The sequence below is a fragment of the Equus caballus genome, chromosome 4 (genome assembly GCF_041296265.1).
Source record: "Equus caballus isolate H_3958 breed thoroughbred chromosome 4, TB-T2T, whole genome shotgun sequence".
Lineage (NCBI taxonomy): Eukaryota > Metazoa > Chordata > Mammalia > Perissodactyla > Equidae > Equus > Equus caballus.
Window position 1 is genome coordinate 54155732 of NC_091687.1, and position 23921 is coordinate 54179652.

The 23921-nt window shown below is 40.2% G+C and overlaps 1 long non-coding RNA gene across 2 annotated transcripts in view; it reads right to left on the reverse strand.

Moving 5' to 3' along the window:
- Positions 1–21437, reverse strand: part of LOC138923755 (uncharacterized) — a 62436-nt gene extending 40999 nt beyond the window's left edge. The window contains exons 1-2 of one of the 2 annotated variants that reach the window (XR_011437837.1): positions 21194–21437; positions 17315–17445 (exon numbers count right to left, since the gene is read on the reverse strand). This is a non-coding gene — a long non-coding RNA (uncharacterized lncRNA). The remainder of the gene's footprint in view (positions 1–17314; positions 17446–21193) is intronic. The other variant, XR_011437838.1, reaches the window with a different exon arrangement.
- Positions 21438–23921: the final 2484 nt, after the last annotated feature.

Genomic DNA, 23921 nt, shown 5'->3' on the forward strand with positions numbered 1-23921 from the left:
CAATAAAATTAAACAGACTATTCCTTCAAAAGAGAAAAAGTTCTGAGAGCAAAATGCAGAAAGAGTAAATCATGCAGGGCCTGAAATGAGAAGTAATGGACACCATGAGGTGCAGTAAACAATGTTGTGCATTTTTTCATGCCTGTGTTTCTTATATAAACCTTTAATCAAAGCTGAGGACACAGTGCTGATCTGGAACCCAGTGAGATACTCCACAAGTGAAAAAGCCACAAGGGCTGAAGAACAAAGCCTGGGGTCTGTCTGCTTCTGAAAGAAATTTTTCCTGTTTTGTCCAGCTTAGCTTAACTTAAGAAGGAAATCCAACAGGAGAGAACAGAGAACATGCAACTGAATAAAACCTTCTTTGTGCTGTTTCCTGTTCCGGAGATAAAACGAGAATCAATCCTGCAATAACAACCTGTTGAGGAAGCAACATACAAATTAAAATTTTTCCTTGAGTGGGTTCCCTTGTATCTACGATCACTCCCTTATTCTTCTCTTCCCTTCCCTTTTGCAGTGCAGAGTTCTCCCATCTTGCCCACACTCTTCTTTTCTGCATTCTGTGTGTGTTGCTGGGTTTATACTACTTGGGATCCCCAAACCAATGGAAGTCAGCCTTCAACTACCTGCATCCACTCCTACCTTCTCCTCTTTTTTTCCTGTTACAATGGAAAAAGTTCTGTCTAAGCCCAATCCCCCAAATTTTTGTTCTGAATTCCTTCTCCTCCCATCTCTCAGAAACCTGTTTCAACCACTGGTCCATCTATATCATGATCTTCAAGCTCTTCTCTATAGCATTATTCCCTAAACATACAAACATCACTTTAAAGTCCTCTCTTTAACCCACCTTCTTCCAGTTACCCAGCTAAGTCTCATCTCCCAGCCCCATCTAAGCTTCTTAAACAGGTATCTATACAGGCTTTGTTACCTCTCATCCAATTTTGAACTTGAATCTAAATTACTCTTGCTAAAATCACCCATTGTGGTTGTTATTTTCCAAGGATGCCCCAAACAATTCTGCCAGTTCTCGTGCAAGCATGCTGCTCCTTCAAAGGTAGAGTTTATTACCCTTTCCCTTGACTCCGGTCTGAACCTGTAACTGCTTTGATCAATAGAATACCATGGAAGGGATGCCCTGCAGCTTGACCTGTCAGCTCCTGCTCTGCTTCCTTCTCTTCGAGCACTCTATCTTAGAAACTACCCACTGTGCTGTGAAAATCTCAAGCCACATGGAGAGGTCACCTGCTGGTGCTCATCTATCTCAAGGCCTACACATTGTCTGTTCACTCTTCTAAGAGGGCTCATCTCTCTCCCTGCTCCACCCTGGCTAACTCTACTCATCCTTCAAATCTGAAACTAAAAATTATTTTTTCAGAGATGCCTTCATTTGAAATATGCCAACTCAAATCAGGTACCAATATGGTAATTTATTATCAAACATTGTATTTCCAACTCATAGTGCTTATCACAATTTTTAATTGGTATTTTATTCCAGAATTATTTTTAATGTCTGTTTTCCCCAATAAACACACAAGCCTTAAGTTTGTGTTGTTCATCATTATGGTAGACAGCTTCTAACATGGCCTCCAGTGATCCCTGACCCTTCTTGACTCTTGCATAATACTCTCTCCTAAGTGCGAGCTGAACCTGGTGACTCACTTCGAATCAATAAATATGGCAAGAGTGAAGGAACATCACTTCCATAATTAGGTTGTAAAAGACCATGACTTGTGTCTTGCTAGCTGATTCTAATCTATTAACTTCTCAAGCTGCATGCTTTGACAAAGAAAGCAGCCATTTTGGAAAGATCCAAATGGCAAGGAAGTGAGGGGAACTACTTGCCAATAACCATTCAGGAACTAAATCCTGCCAACAAGTTTGTTTGTGAGCTTTCCACAGTTGAGCCTTGAGATGACTACAGCCCAGTGGACACCTTGATAGCAGCCTGTGAAGTAAATGACCCAGCTAAGCCATGCTCAGATTCCCGACCTACAGAAACTGTGAGATAATAAACATGTGTTGTTTTAAGCCACTAAATTTTAGGGTAATTTGATGTCCAGCTATATAATCATTGTCCTATACCAAAAATAATTAATGTTAATGTTTATAATGTTTGAGACAGTCTATTTGTCTAAGCATTTCATGTATATTCATTCATTGAATGATCACAAAAACCTTAGGAGGTAAATACTATTATCTTCCTAATTTTACACATGAGGAAACTGAGGCAGAATAGTTAGTAATTGCCAAAGTTCACTCAATTAGTAAGGATGAGAGTTAGTGCTTAGATTAGGCATTCTAAATATTTATTAAATTAGTAAATAAATAGATGAATGGCTTTATTACTCTGCAAAATAAGAAAATAAATATTTTGGGGGCTATTAAAACATTTTCATCATTTTAACAAACTCTATGAAATTAATGCACATGTAATGGACTCTTACTGTGTACTAGTGCCTTTAGGCCCTGTGGTTGACATAAAATATGCCTTCCTCTAATCTAATGTGCACTGTAGATAATATAGGTACTTTATACTGTTTACAGACCAGTTAAGGAAATTATGCAGAAGAGTCTGGTCATTGACCATGATTTATGGCATGAGATTTATGGCTGAGATAGGTGAATCTGACAATTTTATTGACCCAAATTACCAGCTTCAGCTGTAAGCAAGCCATTTTTCAACCTTCAGTAGCTAATGGGCACTTTATAGGATACTTTCTGATTGCCCATTACATGTTGTACTGTGTAAGGCCAACTCCTTCTCATTCCTCACCTGCAAGCTGGGTCATGTAATTCATGTTGGATGATTTCCTTGCTATGACTTAGCTGTAGTTTCCAAATAAAACAGTTCCAGAATATGGCTTGACTCCAAAGACTGAGACCAGAGTGGTCACACATCTTTCCCTTATCCCTTATTAGAAGCAAAAATCAACTCCCGACAGCAATCATTTCAAAAGTTTGATTTGAATGAAAGAGAAATGGGTGGGACTAAATTCTGCAACATTAATCCTCTTTGACCTCCTGAGATTCTGTGGGTGTTTGGGCAGTAATGTAATAACAAATATTCTGATATGTGTCTAAAAGGAATGTTACATGACCATGAGTCTTTATGCCCACCACTTCAAGGCTGTTTTGATAGCCAGCAGGAAGAGGTGTACGTTTCCAGAGTGTAAAATTGGCCTCAAAGTAGATGGGACCTTTGAAAATCTTGATGTAGTATAAACATTGTGTTTCTAAACTATTTACAAGGTCAAATCTACCTCTGAGACGTTCCACATGGATTTCTAGAATATTCTTTGAGTTTCGGCACTTTTCAGTTCAATTCATTTCTGAAGTGTATGGGAAAGGCAGCATAAAGTCGTGAAAAGACACTTGGCTAGAGTTCCTCTGTAGGACTTTCATTCAAGTCAGTTCACTGGGCTTTAGTTTATTCTAAAATGGGAATATTCTTAGACCTATTTTTCTTTCAGGGCTAGCCACCTTTCCATAGTTTGATGGAATTCCCAGTGGTAAAGGAGTTAGTTCCTTCCAAAATCTCTCTGAGGCAATATCACTCAGAGACAAGGTCAGCACCATCACCCCCACACCCACTCCAACTTGCTCTGAGATTTTTCATTATCCGTACTTCCCCTCACATTTACATGCTGGTAACTTCAAACCTTCTAGAACATAAAAAGTAGCTCCTTGGCTCCAAAAGTTTGAGGACAACTCCCCTTAATAAGAGAGCAGACAGGGAAGGAATATCAATCCCTTAAGTATAAGCCAGTTAGCCAATCCCTCACCCCCTCCACCATTCCTAAGAGAACAGGTTTGTTCTTACATACAGTGAGAATGGTTTAAACTAAGAAAAGTGCCCTATAATAATAGTTAATATTTATTAAACACTAACTTGATCCTCACAATAAACTTAGAAGTAACCCCATTTTACAGACGGGGATTCTCAGACCCAAAGAAGTTAAGTAATTTTCCTAAGGTCGTATGGCTCATATTAAGAGTGAAAGTTTGAGCCATGGTTCTCTAAGCAGATACTCAGTCATACCTGATTCTGTCTCAAGGAAGTATTGTCTAATTCTTCAGCCTGCTGGTGCAGGCCAGGACTGACTCAGGCTAAAGTGTAAATCAGGTCCTCAGGTTCCTTTTTCAGCACATTTTTCCCACTTCAGGCATCCACTCCCTTCCCACTCTCTATTAAGTCTGTTTTATAGACAAGAATCAGCCAGGAAATGTGAGTGTAAGTCATACCTTGCCTCCCCTAAGAGATATTTACATTTAAAACACCTTGCTCTTGATAGTGATGATGGTTTCACAGGGTGTATACTTACCTCTAAACATAAGTTGGAAACATTAAATATCTATAGCTTTTTGTATGTCAATAATATCTTAATAAAGCAATTTTTTAAAAAAACTCCTTGCTCTATTTTTCAGCCTAACAATTTCTCAGAAAGTTCCCATTAGACATCTGTGAGCAAATGCAGAGGGGAGAATGGTGCAGAAATGTGCAGGCAGGGCAGCAGGTTTCTCTTATGCTTCAGAAAGCACACCACACAGAGCTGCCAGCTCCACTCATGGTGCCTTGCCAGGAGGTGCAGGTTTTGCTTCTAAATAAGGAAGGGAAATTGCATCTAAGCCTGTTTAACTCAGTTGCATTATTAATTTAGGACTCCATAGTGTACCCAGAAGCAAAATATAAATGATGGTTGACACCCTTGGACATATCACTACCTCGCTGGAGAGATGGAGCACAAAAATGAAGACTGGAAACAGTTACAGAGCAACCAAAAGTAATAGTCAATGATATGACGTGCCAAAATAATTAATTGAGGCAATAACTTCTGTAGAAGATTCAGAGACTGGAAAACTCAATCTATGCTGTGGAATTTGGAAAGATTTCCAGAAAGAGGGATGACTTGCTATAAGCCTTGAAGGATCTGAAGAGAAAATAGAAGCATTAACAGCAGGAGAACTAAAAAACAATAGTGCAGAAGGGAGAACGGAAACCATCCCAGGTTGAGACAAAGCATCCATAATTATTCCCCTCTCCTCACTGCCTTTCCAGTTATTCCATGAACATGCATTGAGCTTCTGTTTTGAGCTAGACACTGTTCTAGGCATGAGGAAACTGAGAGATGAAGTCCCTCCATTCTTAGAGCTTACATTCCAGTGGGGAAGACATATGTAAACAAATAGAGGAATAATATAAATTCAGATAGTGACAAATGCTAAGAAAAAAATGGCACAATGGGATAGAGAGTCACCGAGGGAAGCTGTTATGGGCTGAACTGTGTCCCCCAAGAATTTATATACTGAAGTCTTAATCCCTCGTACCCCAGGATGTGACCATATCTGGAGATAGATGGACTGTATTTAAAGAGGTAATTAGGTTAAAACGAGATCATTAGAGTGTGCCCTAATCCATTAGGGCTTGTGTCCTTGTAGAAAGAGGAAATTTGGACACAGACACACCGAGAGAAGACCATGTGAAGACACAGGGAGAAGACAGCCATGTACAAGCCAAGGAGGGAAGCCTCAGAAGAACCCCACCCTGCAAACACCTTGATCTCAGATTTCTAGCCTCCAGGGCTCTGGGAAAATAAATGTCTGTTGTTTAAGTTACCCAGGCTGTGGTACTTTGTTATGGCAGCCCTAGCAAACTAATACAGAAGGGTACCGTGGTTACTACGGTCAAGCAAGGCTTCTCTGAGGAGGTGACACCTGGGCTGCAACCTAAATGTACATTGTTCCAAGCGAAGAAAAGGACAAGAGCAAGAGACCTGCAACAGAAATTTCAAAAGACGGAAGGAAAGCCAATGTATCTGTGGCACAATGAATGCAAGTGTGCATGATAAATATTGTCTCCCAGAAAGCATAGAAATGTTCTCTCCTATTTCACAGGGCTGGTCTACAAGCAGAAATAAGGAGACCAGGAGTGGGGAGCACTGTGTTAGATAGGAACTGAGGACAATTCTCTCATCATAAAAAGAGGAAAGGTAAAATATGTGTGAGCAGATACATGTCATTTTTATCCATTCTTTTTAAAATAAATTATGAGACAAGTCATCAGATGAGGAAGTTAGAAGAGAAAAGATGTCACCTCAGTTAGCAGGCGAGTGAAGATATGAGAGAAGTTGGCAGGACTGCCGGTCTGTGTTGGGTGTCTGCTCAAGATCTGTGGTTAGGCTTTTCAACGGAGAAAGCACAGTTGCTTGATTTTTCTCCAACAATGCTCAGCTGTTGGATGAGGTTCAGTTAGATCAGGTTCAGAGTAGGTAGAAGGCTGAGTTCAATCAGGGTTGTAATGTTGCGGATGCGTATGACTAGGAACAAGAGAATAAAAGGTGTTTTCAAGACAGTGGTGATAGTATCAGACCAAGGAATTTATGCTTCTCCCTTCTTTCCTCTTTTGTGGACTCAGCCACCTACAGGGCTTTGTGCTGCCTGCTAAGAGTCCCAGTGGCTGGGTAGAATGAGGCCAAATTATACAGAGTCTAAATGCCAAGGACAGGACGTAGACTTGCTTGTGGAGAAAATGAATAGTTATTCATGATATTTTGAACAAGGAAATGATAAAATAAAAAATTTAACATGGCTCATTAAAAAGGAAGAGACTGGGGGGTGGGCTGGTGGCATAGTGTTTGGGTTTGCGCACTCTACTTTGGCAGCCTGGGGTTCACCAGTTCGGATCCCAAGCATGGACCTACATACCACTCATCAAGCCATGCTGTGGTGGCATCCCACATCCAAAATAGAGGGAGATTGGCACAGATGTTAACTCAGCAACAATCTTCCTCAAGCAAAAAAAAAGGGGAAGATTGGCAACAGCTGTTAGCTCAGGGGCATTCTTCCTCACCAAAAAAAAAAGAAGAAGAAGAAGAGACTAGGAGGTTTCCTCTCCTCTCTTGAGTAATTAGGATTTGTGGGGTCTTAGATCCATGTGAGCTTAAACAATAGAACAGCAATGCTATCATTAAAGAGCATTGTAGTAAATCAAGTTTTTCCACTGTGCAAAGTCTAATAAAGAGAAATTAGTAAAATGTGATTCCCATGTTCTAGGGATTTTATTATAAACATGATGACCAACAATGATGAATTTCCCCAGAAAGTTTCAAATCCAAGTATTCTTCCACTGTCCCAAATGATATCCTTGTACTTGTTAAATCACATGCCTTCACTGTTGTCTCAGAAAAATATTATTGCCATAACAACTAGACCAAATACACTGACATCAGGGGAACAAAGACAGAATGCAGATTAAAACCTTGTGTAAGAGTCCTAGAATATGGTCATGAATATGGTCATAAGACATTTACTTGATAAACATTCCATTTCTGAATCCTGAGGTCCTTCATGACAAGGACAATTGACTTGCTATGTTCAGACTAACTGGCTCAGGACTGAATTCATCTGAAAAGTTAAGGAAATAAAGTCACTGCTCAACCATCCAAGCTATTGCTGGGAGTCAAGGTACACAAGTTCGATTTGGGGACGCTATGGGGTGTTGAAGGGGAAATAAAATTCTAATTGTGTTCATTAGATCACTTTCTAGACCAATATATTATTTAGGATATGGGCCAAGATGCTAGAGCAAAGAGTCCCCAATATACATGTGATTCAAACAAAATAGAGGTATATTCCCTTTTCATACAACAGTCTGGAAGGGGATGGCTACGTCATAAGAGCTCACCAACGGTCCAGGCTGATTCCATCATGTGGCTCTGCCATAACTGAAGCCAGAGTTCTCAAATGTTTTGGTCTCAGGTCTTCTTTATACTCAAAGATTATTGAGAACCCCAAAGACATCTGTTTATGTGGGTAACGTCTATTGATACTTACTATATTCGAAATCAGAACTGAAAAATTATTAAAATATTTGTTTAATTCATTTTCTAAAACCATGGAAAAACTCCTTGTTATGCTAATATAACCAACTTATTTTACAAAGAATAACTATCTTCAAAATGTAGTGAAAAGAGTGGCATTATTTGGTATTTTTGAAAATCTCTTTAACGTCTAGCTTAATAATAGAAGACACTGATGATGATGATTGAATGAAGCATTCAATCTGGGCAGTAAGTTGTTTTAGTTAAAGTATGTGAAAAGACTCTAGCCTTACACAAATATATAGGTGAGAAAAATAGCATACTTTTAATAGCCTTCTCAGATAATTGTGAACACTGTTCTTTGATACTACACCAAAAGTCAAGTGGCAGTGTCTTAAAGGTTAGTTGCAATATGGAATCTGAAACAATATCAATAAACTTTTTATACTCTGTCACATTAAAATCTATTGCTGTGGTGGTGATTATAGAACTGAATACATCTGTCAAAATTTATCAAACAAAATTTCTTACTTTATGCTTCAAATGGATCTTTTACCCATGCGTAATTTTCTAACATCATGCTTTGGTCCTTTAGAAATCATTGGTTCATTGAGATATTCAGAACTTCCAAATGTTGACACATTTTATTTCACAATATCAGAAAATCACATTCATTGATATCACCACTGATTTCATCAGAAAAGTTTTTAAATATTAGGATGCTGCCAAATTCATGGTGGCAAATACATAGTTTCCAAAATTCAAATTTTCGCTTGAAAACTCAAATTTTATCATTGGTAACAAATATCATCCATTTTTTTCCCTTGAAGTGACAAGCTGATTTTCAACAAAGTATATGCCAAATGTCTGAAAAAATATAGTTTGTCAATCATTTCTTCAAATAAAAATGGTGTTCTATGAGAAAAGTGAATAGTTCAACTCACAACTCAAACAATCACACAAGTGCTTTTCCTTGAGACCACATATTTCCGTATGCATCGGAAGTGCTTATGCATACTTCCTATTTCATACACAGGATATTAAGGAGACATGTACTCAACAGCAATGATTTAATTACGTTGATTATTTTTAATGCTTCTTCACAGACATTCTTAACTGAAACTAGCATTTTGTTTTCTTTTGTTTTGCTTTATTGCAAGTGCAAGGCTGTGAAGAAGGTAATGACTGTTGGTATAGTTGGGTGTCACTGCCTTGATTCATGCTAAGGCACCAGCAACTTTACACATCATTGCATTTGCACCATCAGTGCAAATGCAAAACAGTAAAAAAGGCAAATCACATCTTAATATGATTATGAAAATACTTTTGACTTTCCAGACTCCCTGAAAGAGCCTCAAGAATCTCCAGGTGTCTGCAGAACACACTTTGAGAACCACTGCACTAGGATGCTATCCTTATCTGTGTGGTTGACATTCCCCAGGGGAAAGGGGGAAAGATGATGTACAAGGCAAACTCTTTCTTTCTAAGTAAGTGACCAAATATTTAAACTCTCGTATTCCATTAGTGAGAGTTCCATGGCCTTACTTAGCTGCAGGGCAGACTTGGAGAAGTAGTCTGTTAACTAAGCAGCCATTTTATATGGAAGAGGGGGAGACCAGATTTGGGGGCATAACAAGCAGTTTGCTACGCCTGCCCAATTAACTGATAAGCAGGTCGAGTTAAAAAATAGTCATGCTAGAAGGCCTGCAGACAATTGAGGACATAGGACTTCAGCTTTGCGCCTGGTAAGCGGGTGTAACACGGGTCAGATGGAGCAGCATGGAGCCTGTGGAACCGGAGCAGAGGAGTGGCTACAACCACAGCTCCAGGAGGATGGAGCACCAGAAAACAATGTCCTCAAAAGGAGTCATGAGCATTACAGCCAGGAGAGGATCAAAGGAGAAACACAGATCAGGGCAGCAGAGAAAACAGTGGGACCCCCACGGCAGAAAAAGAAGGCAGGTCATTCATGAGCTTTGGTGAGTATGTCTTGGGCACCCAGTGACGCCTTCAATAGAAAGAACCTTGGGCTACAGCAATAGGACTAACTGGGCTGAGCCAGAAATCGGCTGCCCTGGGACTCTTAGTGTGACCTTACTTTGTCCCTAGGCTGGAAAGCTGGGGTAAATCTGGGTGGTTTTATGATGTTTTTATAGCTCTACTTGGTTGAAACATAGTCCTATCTGAGAGTTGAGTCCAAACATTTTATTTGTATTTCCTTCTCAATAGCAACGAGAACACGAGGGAAGAGCCAATTCTGCAGAACACACGCCATTCTGTAGAAAATTGATGTAAATTTAGTGCACAGAGGTAAAGAAAACAGAGGTAAAGGTAACTGGTCACAGAGATCAAAATCCTAATCATAGCAAGCATACTGGAAGCCAAGACTAAACTAAGCTTGCAAATCTAGATAAACGGGAAGTATGGGACCAAAAGCTTTTAACTGCTGTGCCTTATCTGATATGCCGGCAAATGTACACAGAAACAAAAGGAAAGGCTGGAAGGCATTTATTTTGAGATCAGATCCAAGAGGTCATAGGTCCTTGAGCTTCATTCCATCAGCAGCAAACAGAAGTCTGTAGTTACCTGGTCAAAGGGGTTTAGGACAGAATGATTGTCAGAGATTATTCCCACTCGTGTGTTTCCAGATTACCTCCCTCAAAGCTTCTATTTTCTCCCTGTACTGGCACTCTCTGCCCTACAAGGGAAAGCAGTTTTTTAACATATTATTTTGGTATATTAGCTCAGACTAAAGGACATATAGACAGTAAATAATAGAAATGAAAGACATACCAGAGCCAAAGCAATGAGAAGGAAATATATATGCCAGCCTCAAGGGTTTATGCATTCCTTGTAACTGGGCATTACTTCTGAGTCCAAGACTTTTGGCAGGCTGGGCAAAAAGGCAAACATGATTATTTATATGGTTCTCATTGTAAGAAAGGAGGAAGCAAAATCTCTGTTGGTTCTAAATTCTCATATTTCTCATATGAGTTCTTTCATGGGAGTCATTGAGTTACATAATGGGCTTTCTCCTCAACACTAGCTCTGCGGCCAGTACAAATCAATGCACCTTTAATCCTGAGACTATGACTTATGTTACTGATCTTTCTGTAGATTTTCCAAGAACCTACAAAAGCATAACAAAATTCCACGTAAAATGAACTAATAGTGGCTTTTAAATTTTTCCAATTGACCTGAAATAAGTCTGACCTGGCAATACCTAGAAATGCTGGGGAGACCGATGCTGCCTTGGTGTCTGGATGGGAAATGCTGCCTCCAAATGAATCAAAAAGTCTAGTCTCAGGGCCAGCCCAGGGGCGTAGTGGTTGGGTTCACACATTCCACTTCAGTGGCCTGGGGTTTGTGGCTTTGGATCCTGGGCACAGACCTGTACACTGCTCATCAAGTCATGCTGTGGCAGCATCCCACATACAAAATAGAGGAGGATTGGCACAAATGTTAGCTCAGAGCCAATCTTCCTCACCAGAAAGAAAAAAAAGGTCTAGTCTCATCACCAAGGCTCTAGCCTCTACCATCAGCCTTTGTGACAAGTACTTGATTGTACATTATAGGCCTTAACATAAAGTCCTGACTCTGCCAACACTAACTGTGAATTTGAGGCACATCACTTAACCTCTTGGCACTGCACTGTCCTCATGTTTTAAATGAATAATAAGATAGCTACCATTTTTTGAGACACTGTTCCGTGCCAGTCACTATTTAATATCTGTTTTCCCAGCTGGATTATAAATTCCATGAGGGCAAGGAGAGTATTTGTTTTGCTCACTATTGTATTCCCATCATCTAATACAGGTCTGGCACACAGCAGATGCTTAATAAGATTTTTTTTAATGTATTAAGTGTCTATTCTCATAATAACCTTGACAGCAAACATTATTCCTGTTTTATAGCTGAAGAAACTCAGGCTCAGAAAGTGTAAGTGACTTTCAGAAAGTCATCAAGCTGGTTAAACAGAGTGACCTGTATAGCACAGAGCCTGGACTGGTTCCACAAGGCTGCAGCAATGGAAACAGACCAGAGCATGTTCCAAGGCTCCCCCAGCTCTGAGATGCAATGATTCCTCACAGCGGATGGGCCGCCAACACGCCTTAGCACCAGGATGCCTGTTGTTGAAAGAGTTCTTGCTTCATGAAATTCCTCAACAGTTTTCACCACCTCATGCCCCCAGAGCTGTGGCTCCAGCAGCCTTGGGCATCAGCCCCAGTGGTGAGCTCTAGTGAAGCAGGGTAATAATCAAAATACGTCAGCCTGGAGGAATCTTCCTCCAGGCAAGAGGCCTCTCTGGTCGACATCTCCCACTTCCTGCTGCTCCCTTCAGGGACCGAAGTACCTCATTCTACCCTGAGAGACTTAGCAAAGATGAGCACCACCTTGAAGCAAATCATCCAAGTATTTAGAAATCTATATAGTAAACATGTATTGACAAAGCAGTAGTTAGATGTGTGGAGCATTACAACATGAGGTCGTTTATGGTCATTACATTTTAAAATTCAAAACCAAAATGTTCAACTTAGCCGTAACAATTTGCTTTGCTGGTATTTTTAATCTTATGACTCCTTCAACCACATGTTATTTATGGGGGATAAAATCCCTCAGCCGCTTCTTAAAAACATTTTTCCTATGTGCTGAGCACTAGTGTAAATGATGCAAGCAATCTCACGAGTGCTAATAGGGACAAGCCACACCCTTCATGTTATTCTTAGCAAGCAAAGGTTGCCAACTTCCCGCTCATGGAACACAGGTGAGTCATCATTTCATCCTTCCGTCTACACCGCATGCTTCCTACTCATGGACTGGGGTCTAGGAAATCAGGACTTCAGACAGAAAAGCCAACATCAAGGTTCCTTATTTCTCTTGAAACCCTCTTTGGGAGGGAAGCTGCATTTATTGTCTTCAGTGGATTTCTGAACCAGGGAAAATATATTATTTCCACACCAAACTCAAATCAAGTAGAGAAACGAGAGCAGTAAATATAGAGGCAAAGGCAGCAGAGGGATGCAAGAGTGAGACAGAAATAAGGGAGGAAACATCAGACGGCGCCGGCACCAAGACTTGCCTGTTAGTCCTAATAGTCACAACACTAATAACGACAATAGCATTTATTGAACATTTACTAGGTGCTAGTATTTTGCTAAATGCATTACATATGTTATCATTCATTCATTCATTCACAAAGATGAGACAGAGTCCCCGACCTCCTGAAGCTGACACTATGGTCAGACAATAAGACAAATTAGTAAAATATGTAGCATGCTAGAGGACGGTAAGTGCTAAGCATAAAAATGAAGCAGAGCAGAGGGATAGTGCTTGTCAGCATGAGAGAAAAGAGAAGCTGCTTTGCTTTGGCATCCTGAGATGGTGGCATTTGAGAAAAACTTCAAAGACAGTGGCATCAGCTTTGCTCACTCTTAAGCGTTTCTGCAACATTTCAAGGCCCCCAAAATATTTATTTTGCTTTTGAGCTAGTTGTCTTTTTTTGTTTCCTGTTCTTTTCTCTTATTATGTTTTATCTATCATTTCTATGTGTTTGAGGCAGAAGAGATTATCAAATGTGGCCTCTCTGCCTCATTTTGCCCAGTGTGGTCACTTCTTTGTACCAACCTTAAAAAGACTAAAGGCTCACCCAAGAAAAGCAAACCTATCTGAAGTCTGGAAATCTCTTCCTGAGGAGGACGGAGCATTGGTTGGTAGTGTTTTCTATATTTCATCCTGCTGATGTCACACAGTTCAATGTAGTGAGCTTCAGAATATGACAAGAAAAGCCAGAAGACATTTCAGGAGAAAGGTAATCCCATTTCATTATATGATTAAAAGATCATTTAAAGCATCTTACTTGTACTTGGAATCCTGTTCAAATGTTAGGAAGGCCTTGCATAAAATTGCGGGCTAGTCTCACATTTGCACAATTTTTCCCCTCTTGCAAAAAAGCACAGACACTGCAGCATGTCCTCTTCATGTAGCAGTTTGCACTAAGGAAATCAGTGAGGATAGACTGGGAGAAAGGGTTCAACCTGATGGACTCACGCTTGGGTCAATTTTATTACTGACTTAATTACTCAGGAGGCTGAAGAGAGCAAGTTAAATATACAAGGCTCGAGACCCAGGAAAACATAGGAGGCAAACACCGAAAATGAGAGCCTGAAACAGAACAAATATCAATTTAAATACACACACACACACACACTCATACAAGCCCTGAAGTGAAATCTTTCGCTTACAAGTGCATGTGAACTAGTAAATAAAAGAGTAAACAAAGTAATAACTTGAAAACTCAGCAAGGAAGTGCTGTCTGAGGAAATTTTTCGTCGCTTTCCTTTTGGTCAACATCAGGAGCAAGCCTGCACAAGCTGTTTGATTAAAGGGCAGAAGAGATAGAGCAGGGCTCTTCAGGAGCCAGCGCGGACCAAATTGTGAAAGCTGATCATGCACATCTCTTCCCAACCCAGGATTCAGCATGGTCAGAGTGGCAGCTTGACATGGGCCTTGAGGGGAGTATTTTCACCATGCAAATCACCAAACGCTACCAGTCAGAGCCAGGACATTGGTGCTTCCCCACTGAGTGCCTGTTGTTAAGCCTTTACCAGCACACCACCAAGGGAGGGAGAGGCTCTTCTGGATAAACTAGGTGATCTGTGTTACCACTCAGAGGCAAGAATGAGAGAAGTAACTTCTTGATGCATGAACATACGCAAAAGGTGTGAAATAAACATGCTGATGAGAAAGGTGTTCTAGGAAATTGAGTGCCAGATTCATTTAAGGCAGGAGCATTCCATTTAGGTACAGGAGATTCCAAACGTCTGTTAAAACCAGGATTATCTTGACTTCATTAAACGGAATGAAGAGCAATAGAGCCAGCTGGTCCACTTATGATGAGAGCTTCTAGGCAGTTTGCTTCAACGGCTCTAGGAGCCTCCCAAAACAAATGGTTGGTTTACTTGGTTGGCTTACTCCAAGACTTATGTCATAAAGTCAAGGTCAATTTTCTACTTTAAACGGATTTTTTTGAGTACTCTTTAATTCTTAAATGTAGGAGAAGTGAAAAAAACATGTATATAAGAAATCAGGTTCATCTCACAGCTTATCCACATACATGCATCATTGTCTACATCATGAGTAAAAACCACAAACGTTCCCTAATTATCCAAATTATTCTCTCTAATCAAAGATCAAAGCTTTCCTCAAAACTGAAAGACTTAAACTGAACAGGGTGGAGCAACAGTACAAAGAACCACAAGAAAACAAATGTCTGCCATAAAGTGTCCATGTTTTTAGCTTAGAAATTTGCAAGCTGACAGAACTCATGTAAATCCTGAGGATATATTAAATTTGACATCACTCACTACTGAAACTGTAAACTTCTAATAAATCACTTAGAGCAGGAGGAGACATTTTGTTTATTTGCCCTCATTGATGCAGAGCCCAAAAGTCACTGTGTTTTTCCAGCCTCCTTCAACAAAACTTTCTTGTAATAGGAATAGCAACAAACCAGTACTAAGTAAGGAAAATGATAGTTCTTTACTAAAATGGAGAGTTCATTTGTAATATCTGCATTCTTTCTGTAGGTGTAGATTTCTTTGAGTTTTTAGATAGTCAAAATCCATTATTATTAATATAGCATGATGGCTAAAAATAAAGTCTTTGGAGACAGCCAGATTTGGGGCTTTTCTTACTCTGCTACTTGCCACCATTGTGACTTTGGACAAGCTACTTAGCAGAGATTTTTTTTTTCATTTGTATAAACGGGGATAATAATGTCTAATCTTCATCGGTACAGTAAGGAGTAGATGAGAGACTGTACGTTAAGTGATTAACACAGGGCTTGGCCCAGAATAAACCCTCATAAATGTTAGGTATTACAGCTCTCTTAGTCAGTTTCCTCTTAATCAAGCCACTGGATTAACCGACACATGCTGATGCCCACGGACTGTGAGCACTTATGGCTCCTACATTCACCTCTGATATCATTGCACACTTCTACTCCTAAATGTAGGGTTGTCCCCTGTTTATGTTCTCAAAACTGCAAATTCCGATCACACGTTATTTTAATAATGTACAATCAATTAAATTTTATGTAAACCCATGAAATATGAGTGGAAAAAAAGCGTTGTAGACCATTTCTATAAAAACTAAAGCGGATGCATTGGAAAGATTCATAAATGCAGGCCATTAGAAAAAGTACTGGTAACATATGAGATATTGATGAGTTGACTAGGTTACTGGGGAATTTTTTTTAACCCTTTAAAGACATATTTAGAAGGTTACTTTGAAAGTATCATCAAATTATTCCTCCACTCAAAAATATATAACTGGGGAGCCAACCCTGATGGCCTAGCAGTTAAAGTTCAGAGCGCTCCGCTTCAGTGGCCCTGGTTCAGTTCCCAGGCATGGAACCACATTACTCATCTGTCAGAAGCCATGCTATGATGGCAGCTCACATAGAAGAACTAGAAGGATTCACAACTGAAATATACAACCATGGGGGCCAGCCTAGCTTAAGTTCATGTGCTCTGCTTTGGTGGCCCAGAGTTCACAAGTTTGGATCCCGGGTACAGACCTACACACTGTTCACCAAGCCATGCTGTGGCGGCATCCCCCCTACAAAATAAAGGAAGATTGGCACAGATGTTAGCTCAGGGCCAACCTTCCTCACCAAAACAACAAAATAAAATAAAATATACAACTATGTACTGGGGCTTTGGGGAGAAAAAAAAGTTAAAAAAACTCCTCTTTAAATAAATAAATAAATAACTGGAAATAGTAGAGGTTGCAAAGTGTGTGCGTATTCACGAGGGTTGAATAAATGAATAGGGTGGAAGGATTTGATCAGTGCTTACAGGAGGGGAGATGATGAGCAAAGGGAAGAGACTCAGTGTGACTCTCTTTCACGTCCTAGTTCAATGTCTTTAGGCAAGGTTCATAGCCTCAGTCCTAAAATGGGGATATAGAAAAAACCTAAAGGCATGGATTTGAATCAGAATCATTTAGGACCCTTTCTAACTCAATGATTCTTGGTATCATAGATTTTCATACAAAGAATTGACGCAAGCCAAAAAACAAAGGCCTGGTGTCCCATGCAGGTGAAACACTGATTGGGGCATGGACATTCACAGGAAGCTCCTTGACTTGCTGATGTGAATACAAGAAACTCCTTGTTTCCTGAGCAGGCATGAATGGGACAAAGCCAGAACACTGACCTAAGCCTGCTATCGGGCCACAGGGCCAGGACACCTTATTTGTCTTGCTACTTCCCATACCAATATGGCAAATTTCAACAGTTGATAGAGACCTAGAATTTTGATTCTGATCTAATTGATTTAAATGTATGTAGATACAGCTGGTGTCCAGCGAGGCATTTATAACCGTCACATGCGCCAAGTCCCAGATGCACTAGCAACACTTGGCAGATTTCTTCTTTGTACAGTCAGCAAATTAAAATGAAAATTTTGTGAAAATCACTCTAAGGAAGGGCTCACCTTTTTCTGTCTTTGCCTCACTATAATCAACAGAAAGGAGAGATGGCTTTTCAAATGTTAGATTATTGCCATATGGTAGAGATTATCAATCATCCAAGCCCATTAATCAGAACTTCAAGGCACTGGGCAACCTGCCAACAAAATGAGATGAGACGCATTAAGATCAATTTGTTAATTTTTAACGAGGCTTCAAATTGCCCTAGTAAATTACTTAATCATTTTAAGAGTGCATTGCTGCTTCTTCACTATTCCTCCTTCCTGTACATGAAAAAGCGAACTTATTTTTAATCATTTCCATTTCTCCTTTCATCCCCTAAAGGCTACAATAATCCTCTACTACCATCACTAACCAAAGCAGCCCATGCAACTGAAGATCAAATATAACGAAAGAGTATTAAACAGCAAAGCAGAATTCTCAAAGCAACCAGATTTATTGATTCTATTTACATTAAAAAAATTGATTCACAGTTTTTATGTAGGGAGTTACACTGTTGGTCTTCCTCTTTGGGAGTGATGCTTTAAGTTGTACAGGATCTTGCACACTATTGCACTTCCAATGAGTTAAATTACACACAAAACTCCACTTAATTATTTTCTTAACCAACTAAATTTTAGAGTGAAGCTTAACAAAGTGAAGGGGAAAGAGTTTAACAGTGAACTGAATCCATGAGACACGGGTCCTTGGGTGCTTTGCTCACTGGTTAGCCCCGTGGCTTTGCCCAGTGCCAGGCACATGAAAGATGCTCAATAAATACATTTCTCTAATTAACGCTTTAGAAAAGATTTCTTTTTTCCCCAACAGTTGGGAAGCAGTTCCGAAAGTATAAGGGAGATATAAACAGCACAGGTTGAAGCAGTAGCAAACCTACAACTACTAGACACGAAATCAAGGCTTTCCTGGAATAAAAGGCACATCTGATTAGAGTACACGTAAGCCACAGAACAAGAGTCAGTCGTGTTCCACTTCACAGCAGCACCATCTTCCCAAGCAGAGCAATATGCATTCCTACCAGAGAGATCTGTAACTTAAAAGTGAGATGTAGCGTTTTCATTGGCCATTGAATATTACATATTTGAAGAGTGGAATCTCTCTTTTCCTGTAACTCGAAAAAACGAAAATCAGATCTACTATATCCATGGTAGTAAATTAAAGATTTACAAAGATATTTCCACCAAAAAAGCCATTTTAAGGAACGACGTGGGGCATGTGACAATAGTCTTCAAAGTTCTCCCTGCTAGGATGTGATAAGGGCAGAGGTCTGCACCTGTGTGTTTGCCTATTGTGCTAGCCCCTGAGTGATAGAGCAGACATTGGAATTAAACCAGTAGAAGTGAATTCAAATTTGAGCTCTACCGCTCACCAAGTGTAAAATGAAAGTCTCTCTGAGCCTTTCTTTCCTCGACAAAAAGAAAATTCACCCTCCTTCAGACAGTGTTGTGATGATTCAGGCCCAGGAATATGCATTTCATACAAGCAGGCAAAATGATTCTCACTCAGGTTGTCCACATAGACAATATTCTGAGAAACACTGCCTTTATTCCAAACTTCTTATTGTCCAAATGAGGAAACTGAGCCCCAAGTGGGATGAAATGATTTACTAAAAGCCCTTCAGCTACTTTGAGGAAGCCTTGTAGGAGGGAGTTGGCAGAGAGCAGAAGGAGGGGTGCTGATGGTGGAGCAAACAGAAAGGTTCTTTTGTTTCCTGTAGCTAGTGTAGCCATGTCTTCATAGAATCGACATACCACTTCCCCTACTAATCCATACATAGGATTATTTTTAAATAAATCTCCATCGGTAGAATTGCTAGATCACAGAATATGCACTTTTGAAAGGTTTTGATACTCATTTATCAAAATTGTCTTCTAGGGGCTGGCCCAGTGGCGTAGCAGTTAAGTTCGCATGCTCTGCTTTGGCGGCAGGGGGTTCACTGGTTCGGATCCCAGGCATGGACCTAGCACGGCTTATCAAGCCATGCTGTGGCAGGCATCCCACGTATAAATAGAGGAAGATGGGCACAGATGTTAGCTCAGGGCTAATCTTCCTCAAAAAAAAATTGTCTTCTACAAGGCTTATACCAATTTGCACTCCTACCAACAGAGTAAGAAGGAAGGGGGGTCCACTTCAACAACCCACCAAATAATGGCTCAGGAGAGTGCTTCCTGGGGCTCCCACTAGACCTACAGGATTCTGCAGCAACTCCTATGGAATGTTACTCTCCAGGCACAGCATTGTGTGTTTGCCACAAACCTGTGGTTGCATCTGTGGTTGCATATTTTTGGTCAGTTGGTCACATCCTTAATCCTTGCTACTTGTTTGGGATGATTCAAGATTACTCCACAAGAACTGCAGTTTCATACGGGATGAAACCACAGACTCTTGCTCCCAGGAGAAGCAAATTAAAAATGCAGATTTGGGATGCTGAGCTTCAGTCAGTTTCACCACATGAGCCAGAACAGGGCCTAAACTCAATGCAAAAGGCAACAGAAATAGAAAAACAACCAATTCCAAAGGCTAAAGTAAACAAGCCAAATATCTGGAATTTAACCATTTTACATATTTATACCCATCATTTGCCAAAGAGGGAATTGTTGTGTCTATTCAGTCCCCTTATGGTTTTTTGCTTGTTTGTTGTTTTGTCAATATCTATCACCCAGAATACAACAACTCAACATTTCCTGTAACTTCTACGTATATGAGCTTATGCAGAACCATCTAAATCAGTGCTTCTCAATCTCTAAAGTATAGACAAATCACCTGGGGATCTTGTTAAAATGCAAATGCTCATTCAGCAGGTCTGCGGTGGGGCCTTGACATTCGGCATTTCTAACAAACTCCCAGGTCATGCTGATGCTGTTGGTTCCTGGATCATACTGTGAGTAGCCGGAATCAACACTAAATATACTGGAGGACATATGAAGGACATTATCTGTCTATCTCTTAAGCCAATGATTGTGAACCACAGTACCACAGTGCACTAGTATGATGTCTCCATGAGGAGGAAAGTGACAGAATTAGAGCAAGTACCTGGGCTTGGAACCACCCATGTGCACCACAGCGTGCATTATCAATGACCTGACGATTAGTTACTGGTGGGGCTGTGTTGCCCATAAGAACTTGTGAATGGGTGTGTGTGTGTGTGGCAGTAAAAATATTTTTTAAAATGGTGAGAACTATTGCCTTAAGTATTTGCTATAACATGAGAATATATTGATCCCTATGGCCCTAGACTCCATTCCAGATGGGGAGCCCAATACGTTGGTATAAACGCATATCAGCAAAGTCAATCATTTAAGTGGGATAAAGGATAAGATGAGATTGTGGACATTTTAATCATACCCTTCTACATATTGATATTTATCTACAATCTATAGGGTCCCTGGCTTTCTAGCACCACATAGGGATATGTGGTCAGAACAAAGCAATTTTCTAGCCAATACTACTGATAACTTAAACATCCAACGTGAGTTCAGACAACCAGTTCTAGAACTATTTCCAATCATCCAAGCAGTAACATCATATCCCCAAAACAAAATGAATCTTTAAAATAGATGCATTTCAACCAGACCTTAGAAGAAAAGAAGATGCTACAAAAACTGCCACAAGAAACAACAACAATTTTTTACAACCATTATTTTAGATGTAGTTATTCAACAACTTAGAAGCATTGGAAATTAATGGGATAGTAGAAACAAACAGGCCAAGTGACATTGACTAAGATAAGTGCTATTTCTACAGAGAATCAGTGAAAGATTAGATTTGCAAAAGACACTAAATTGTACCTACACAAATGACAAAGTTTTGTTTCCAATAATCAAAAAAATCCTGAAGCAGTAAATTTTACTAGATATTTTCAAAGTAATATTTTTTAAAGACCTTACCTTATACACTGAAATATGAGTTCCTGTCGTTAAAGTAATAACCACAGACAGCATGTGTAGCTGTCATTTGGGTGTATTTGAGAACAGTTCCTTATCCCAAGGTTTAACCTTGGATAGAATCCCTTCTAAAATGCCCCTTTAGGGTTTCTTTCTGAGTTTATTGCACATTCTTTGGATTTCTTTAACGATGGAATCCTTGGGAACGATTTGCAATTTTGAAAACAGCCAAAAGTCATTTGAAACCAAAGATAATGAACAGGCAGGACAATAAACACTGTTTGGAGAAAACAAAAGTAAGTAACTGGGACTAATTTTCTTTTGTGGCCAGTGAACGGGTTCTGGGGCCGTTCTGAAGCTGGAGCTCCAGAAATGTTTGGAGCCACAAAAATGTCGTTTGATAGCATCACATTGTGATGACTTGGAAGGCCAACACATATTTAAAGGTTATTTTGTTGAAAATTGGCTCATTGCTCTTAATCTGATGTCAACACATCCAACAGAGGTCCATAGATGGGTTGCAGGGGGTCACGAATCTCCTGCAATTGCATGTAAAATGTGATGTGTATGTGACTTTGGGCTTTTTTTAAATCAGAGCAAAGAAGTTCCTGCTTTCCTCAGATTTTCAAAGAATTTCTCAACTGGCAAAAAGGCAAGTTAGGAAGTCGTACAGATATGTGGGTTCAAGCCATCTGCCTACTTGCAGTACAACCTTGGGAAAGTTACTTACACTCTCTCAGCCTCAGTTTCCTTCTCTGTAAAACGGCAATAGTGCAAGAGGAGGATGACGGACAGCTGTGATGAAGCTTTGGCGGGCATTGTCCTGCGTGGAGACAGAGATCTATTGTAGATCTCCCTGATAACATATCTCAACTCCCCAGTTTCATTTGTGGAATCAAAACCAGGTCTATCTTAACTAGACTATCTGATTCTTTCTGCCAACTAAACAGCATAACATGCACACCCAAGATGACTTCAGATAGCTTTAAATGACTTCAAATAGCTTTTCTCCATCTTTAGCCTCTATGATCTCTCATGGCATTTGGCGTCTTCAGCCACAGCTTTACCTCCATAACATTATTATCTCCTCTGTCTTCTGGACACACCCACTTGAATACAATATCAACTAAAACGAAATTTCAGTAGCTGACTTTCCTTCCCCAAAAAGCTCGTTCTTCCACCCCACCTTCTTGAGTTCCCAGCTTGTGTCAGCACTATCACCTGTCAGGTTCCCTACTACGAAAAATCTCACTATAGGGAGGAGTCGGACATCATGGAAGAGAGATTCCAACAAGGAGTGACCTGCAGCATGCCCCTGCCCCCAAAGGGTCAGCTTTCCTGAAGTACCCCATCCTCTCTCTTTGGCTTAATCTAAAATTGGCCCAGAGAATGTACACGTCTAGTGCATGAATATGCAGCCTCCTTTCTTGGGGATTGGATCTTGCCATGAAGACGGAAATTTCTTGTGGCCAAGAGTAATTCAACTTGGAAATGTTCGAATTATGGTGAGGGAAAATCTCCAATATAATTAAATCAGGGTGTTAATAGTTGTGTATATAATTATTCTAATAATGCTATCCATATTCATAAGCAAATTAGAGCTTCAAAAGGCCTTTTTATCTCATTCTATATGTATCTATATGTATGTGTATGCACAGATATAAACATGTGTAATATATACACACCTATATGCAGTTATTTATGAGTTAAAGATTTATTGAGCAACTTCTGTACTCAAGTTATGTTGCAAGGCAAATGGAATACCAAAGATGACTGACAGGATCTCTGCCCTGGAAAAGTCCATTACTAGAGGAGACAAATATATAAACAAATACTTGTAACAGGATCAGCTGTACTAACTAACCCTTGTTGTGCACTTCCTGTTTGCTACACACTGTGCTAAGAGCTTTATGTGGCTATTTTTATTTAATCTCTCACAATAATACTGTAGGTAGGTACTATTACAGATGAACAAAGGGAGGCTCCAGAGCTGCTGAGTGCCTTGTCCAAACCCCTAAGTTGGCAAAGGATTCAAACCCAGGTCTGTCTAACCTGGAATGCAAGTTTTGGATCAGCACATTTTCTTGTATCCAAAATGCTACAGGAGCAGAGAGACAAGGATAACGCCTTGGGCTGGGGTGGGGGTGGGAGGATCCTTCTCCACAGCCAAGCTTGGGTTTACAGAGAGAAGGGAAGCTGACTGAGTGCCTAGAGCCTAAGGGATAAAAGGAAGCAGAGAGCAAGGATCCTGCCAAAGTCAGAGCCACGGCCTGGGAACCACTCCATCAACTGACCCAAGCAGCTCGGACACTGGGGGCAGTGGGCAGATGAGAACTCCCCCCGCCACCCTCTGTAGCTCTCAGTTAGGTCCACCAATTCCTTAGACGTTTTTGGTCCAGGTCGTCACTTCCATTTCTCACTAGAATATGAGTCATTGTTTCCCCATACTGCTCCTTTGAAGAGGCAATGCACGCCACGCCCAGTTTACACTGGTTGTCAGTGCTGGAACTGAGGAACAACCAAGGACAGTTACACAACTCAAATCTCCACTCCCGTGGGCCTGATATCCTCCTTTTAAAACTGTTCTTAGAAAAAAATAGCTACCAGGTGTCTTGAGCTCCTTCAAAAGGGCGTGATGAATACCTAGTAATATTTGTGTACTTCTTATAAACACTTTTTGCTGCCACATGACTTCTTATGAAAAGTGCTCCAGGTTCTTTATCCATTTAGT